Consider the following 5,000-nt stretch of genomic DNA (forward strand, 5'->3'; position numbering starts at 1 on the left):
ACGCATGGAAGGAGAAGATATTATAAAGGAGAGGAGGAAAGGGAGGAAAGAAGGAGGAGGAAGAGGAAAGAGGGAAAATAAGAAGAAAGAAAATAGAAGAAAAGATTAGGAGTAAATAACGGAGAGTGGGAAGGAAAAAAGCAATCGGAGAAAAACGTCTTGTAAAGCATCTTATGACGGAAAGAAAGAAAGGGGGGAAGAAAGAGAAGGAAGAGAAAACGAGAAATAAAAAATGCGAATAGAAGAAGAAAAGATTAGGAGAGAACGGAGAGTGGGAAGAGAAAAAAGACTGAGGGAGAGGGGGAGGGAAGAAAGGTGATGAGAATGAAAATGCAAAAAAAGTGCACACAGAAGAGAAAATATGAAGTGGAGAGAGAAGAAGAGAGAAGAACAACAAAAAGAGATTACGGGGGGGGGGAGGAGGGTGGATGGAGGGGGAATGGAGGAATTGAAAAGGAGAAAAGAAAAAGTGGGAATTGAAGCGAAAGGGAAGAGGGAAAAAAATAGAGAATTATAGAGGACAGAGGAGAGAGTAGAAAGGGAGAGAGAGGCAGGAAGGAGGGGCATAGGAGAGGGGTGAGAGAAGAGGGAGACGAAAGTAAACGGGAACAGAGGAAATAAAGAGAAAAAAGGAGGAAGAAGAACAGGGAGTAAGAAGAAGAGAGAATTGGGAATAAAAGAAGGGGAGAAGAAGAATGAAAGAGAAAGAGAAGGCGAGGATAAATTGGAGGAGAGAAAGAAGGAGAGGGAGAGAGGAAGTGGAATAGAAGAACAGAGAATGAAGAAAAAAAAGAAAACTAAGACTTGAAGAATGTTAGAGAAACGAGAGAATAGAAGAAAATCAAAGAAAAAACAATGAGACACATTAAAAATATCCAAAAGTGAACAGTGGAAGTGGAGTAAATAATAATATTGAATACTACTATATAAAAGAAATATGAAAATAAAAAAAAAACACATAAATGATAAAAATGAGAGATAACAAAAAAGAAGAAATTAATAAATAAAAGCGAGGAAAAACAACAAAAAGAAAAAAAGAAAAAAAAATGAAGATAAAATAACCCAACAAAATCAAAACGAGAATAGTAAGAACCAAGAAAGAAAGAAAGAAAAAATAAGAATAAAAATGTACTCAAACAAAAGTAGATAAAAACAAAACAGAAACAAATACATTCATAAACTCCAATCCTCGTTTTCTTTGCCTTCTTATAAGAAAGAAAACGGGTCGAAGAAAGAAAACGGAGCGGAGCGGAGGGCGGACTGAAGCCCAACGGAAATAAAGGAAATTAATGTGTGACACGATGAATTTATATCAAAACTGCTGCCATTAGCTTTTTTCCTGTTCGTTTTACAATGGGAGGGAACATTTCTCTAATTGTTTAATCAGCGTAAAAACACATTTAGCTAATATAAAAGCTTGATTAGATTGCCTTTCTGAGAAAATGGGAAAGATTACGTACAAAAAAGTTGCGTAGGTCAACACAAAGAGAAAGATAAAGAAAGATATATCTAGAGAGAGAGAGAGAGAGGGAGAGAGAGAGAGAGAGAGAGAGAGAGAGAGAGAGAGAGAGAGAGGGGGAGAGAGAGAGAGAGAGAGAGAGAGAGAGAGAGAGAGAGAGAGAGAGAGAGAGAGAGAGAGAGAGAGAGAGACCGAAAGGGAGAGAAAGAAAGAGAGAAAGAGAGAGAGAGACCGAAAGGGAGAGAAAGAAAGAGAGAGAGAGAGAGAGAGAGAGAGAGAGAGAGAGAGAGAGAGGGAGAGAGAGAGAGAGAGAGAGACAGAGAGAGAGAGAGAGAGAGAGAGAGAGAGAGAGAGAGAGAGAGAGAGAGAGAGAGAGAGAGAGAGAGAGAGAGAGAGAGAGAGAGAGAGAGAAAGAGAGAGAGAGAGAGAGAGAGAGAGAGAGAGAGAGAGAGAGAGAGAGAGAGAGAGAGAGAGAGAGAGAGAGAGAGAGAGAGAAAGAGAGAGAGAGAGAGAGAGAGAAAGGAGAGAGAGAAAGAAAGAAAGAAAGAGAGAGAGAGAGAGAGAGAGAGAGAGAGAGAGAGAGAGAGAGAGAGAGAGAGAGAGAGAGAGAGAGAGAGAGAGAGAGAGAGAGAGAAAGAGAGAATGAGAGAGAGAGAAAGAAAGAAAGAAAGAGAAAGAAAGAAAGAAAGAGAGAGAGAGAGAGAGAGAGAGAGAGAGAGAGAGAGAGAGAGAGAGAGAGAGAGAGAGAGAGAGAGAGAGAGAGAGAGAAAGAGAGAAAGAGAATAGAAATTGGGCTGGCTGATCACCTTTTCGTCCGGTGAAAAGAAAATGTGTAAGCTGAGTGAAACCTGTAAGAGAATTAGCCATTAAACCGCAGTGGATTCAATTGTTTTAATTCTTTGTGGTGGGTAATAATGGGAATTTGTGGAACGTGACAGTTATTCTTTAAAGCGACCAGGGAACGCAATTTCTACTTTTAAATGAAAAAGATAGGGAGTTTGATATCTTTTCCTTCCTTCATTTTTTTTCTTTCCTTTGACCAGACAACCTAAAAAAAATACGTCTTGTTTAACCTCGATGATGACGCCTCTATTATTCTTTTTGTTGAAACTTTGGTCCGTCATTTCGAATTCAGATTATAAGACCTAGGTCCAAAGGTTCACGAAAACCGCCAGTGTGAGAGGGGAAAAAGTCTGGCCTTTACCCTTCGATGCAAATAATCTGAGGGGAAAGTGAGAAATATTCAGTCGATCTCTTTCAAATAATATTTTTTTCCCGCCCTTTTTTGCCGCGCTCTGATTGGTCAACATACATCGAGCGAGATATCATCTGGCAACTGAGACTTACTCCTGATTGGCTAAAAAAGAAACCTATCACAAACCGCCATTGTTCTGCCTCGAGACGCTGATTGGCCGAGACGCCAACGACAGTCGCCCAGGATCAATCTGATTGGTCGAAGCGTTTACCTGACGTCTTTCAAAGCCAGGAAATGTAATTCCGCCAAAAACACACACGACGATGCAGGATGGTGATAAGGCCGGGGTAATAAGAATTAAAGAGGTCCGCGGCGACAATTGGCTGCTTTTAATGTCCGCCATAAAGATAAGTGATCCCGATAACACGTTCGAGGACGGCAAAACGACGAGAAGTGGCGGCGGATGAACGGATTCGGACGCGCGATTCCGGGGCGCTGGATCAGGCCGGACTGGCGGGATGGGCGGGAAATGGGGCTGCCTCGTGGCCTTTATTTTCTCTTTCTCTCTTTCTCTCTCGACCACTTTATTCTAGTTATACTCTACTGCTATTCCTCTTATTATTATTTCAACTGTTCTCACGTTCCCGACTCTCCCTCTCTCATTCTCTCTCTCTCTCTCTCTCTCTCTCTCTCGCTCTCTCTCTCTCTCTCTCTCTCTCTCTCTCTCTCTCTCTCTCTCTCTTTCCTCCCTCCCTCTCTCTCTCTCTCTCTCTCTCTCTCTCTCTCTCTCTCTCTCTCTCTCTCTCTCTCTCTCTCTCATCCTCCTCTCTTCCTCCTCCTCCCTCCCTCCCTCCTCCCTCCCTTTCTCTCTCTCTCTCTCTCTCTCTCTCTCTCTCTCTCTCTCTCTCTCTCTCTCTCTCTCTCTCTCTCTCCCTCCTCTCTTCTCTCCTCTTCCTCTCCTCTCTCCTCTCCTCCTCCTCCCTCCTCCTCCCTCTCTCTCTCTCTCTCTCTCTCTCTCTCTCTCTCTCTCTCTCTCTCTCTCTCTCCCTCCCTCCCTCCCTCCTCCTCTCCCTCCCTCCCCCTCTCTCTCTTTCTCTCTCCCTCCCTCCCTCCTCTCTCTCCCTCCCTCTCCTCCTCCCTCCCTCCCTCTCTCTCACTCCACGTGGTGAGAGAGTTATATATATATATATATATATATATATATATATATATATATATATATATATATATATATATATATATATATATACCTCAAACGTGGCGTTGATAGCTTCAACGCGAGGCGGCGACGCGGCGGCGGTTCCTCAGACGAGCCTCAACGACCGTTATTGCCGGAAGCTCAGATATATTTGACAATCTTTTTTAATCTTTGGTTCTCGAACTTTTGGAAGAGAGAAAGACGGTGAGACTGGAACCAATAGACGGAAGGGAACTAAGCTATTATTTCATTTATTGATACAAACTTTATATATATATATATATATATATATATATATATATATATATATATAATAACTCGTTAAAAAAAATCCGAATAAATAAGAGAAATCGAGGTCTGGAGGGTCTGCGAATGGGAGGAGGAGGAGGAGGAGGAGGAGGAGGAGGAGGAGGAGGAGGAGGAGGAGGAGGAGGAGGAGGAAGAGGAGGAGGAGGAGAGACAATAACAAGGAGGAAAGGGCGAATAACAATAACCGTTTCGAAAGGAATAGAGGAAAGTCGGAGATAACGAGAAGGGAGAAAGGACGGAGAGAATTTCCGTTTTGTGTGTTATGGACTTTTTGTACGTGAATATTTTTTCTTTCTTTTGTATCTTTGAAATTCTTGACGTTACGATAACAAACCGGTTCATGTACGTCTTTTTGCGTCTGTTTGTGTGCGTGGGTGTGTGACGTACGTACACATGTGCATGGGTGTATGTGTGTCTATTCGGTGAGTGACAAGGAGACAAATAAACAATCGATAGAGAGAGAGAGAGAGAGAGAGAGAGAGAGAGAGAGAGAGAGAGAGAGAGAGAGAGAGAGAGAGAGAGAGAGAGAGAGAGAGAGAGAGAGAAAGAGAGAGAGAAATCAAGAGATCAAAAGAGAAATCAAGAGAGATAAAAAAAAAGAGAATGAACAACAGATAGATAACTAGAGAAACCAGAGCAAAGACAAAACCGATGAGAAATGACCCTTCCCAACCCCCCCGCCCCCCTCGCTCCCCCGCCACGCCCCCTAAGGACCCCCCCATTCTCCAAAGGGCAACCCACACAGCAGCAGCCAACACCCCCTCCACCCCACCCCCCCACCCCCTTCCACGTGGCCTCCGGAGCGCCGAGCAAAACAAAAGACCTTCGAGTGGTTTTCA

General features: G+C 43.1%; 1 protein-coding gene across 1 annotated transcript in view; it reads right to left on the reverse strand.

Moving 5' to 3' along the window:
* LOC113801952 (band 7 protein AGAP004871) overlaps nt 1–5,000 on the reverse strand; it is a gene marked incomplete in the record, with an annotated part of 213,626 nt that overhangs the window by 181,078 nt on the left and 27,548 nt on the right.

The sequence above is a fragment of the Penaeus vannamei genome, chromosome 33, assembly GCF_042767895.1.
Source record: "Penaeus vannamei isolate JL-2024 chromosome 33, ASM4276789v1, whole genome shotgun sequence".
NCBI lineage: Eukaryota > Metazoa > Arthropoda > Malacostraca > Decapoda > Penaeidae > Penaeus > Penaeus vannamei.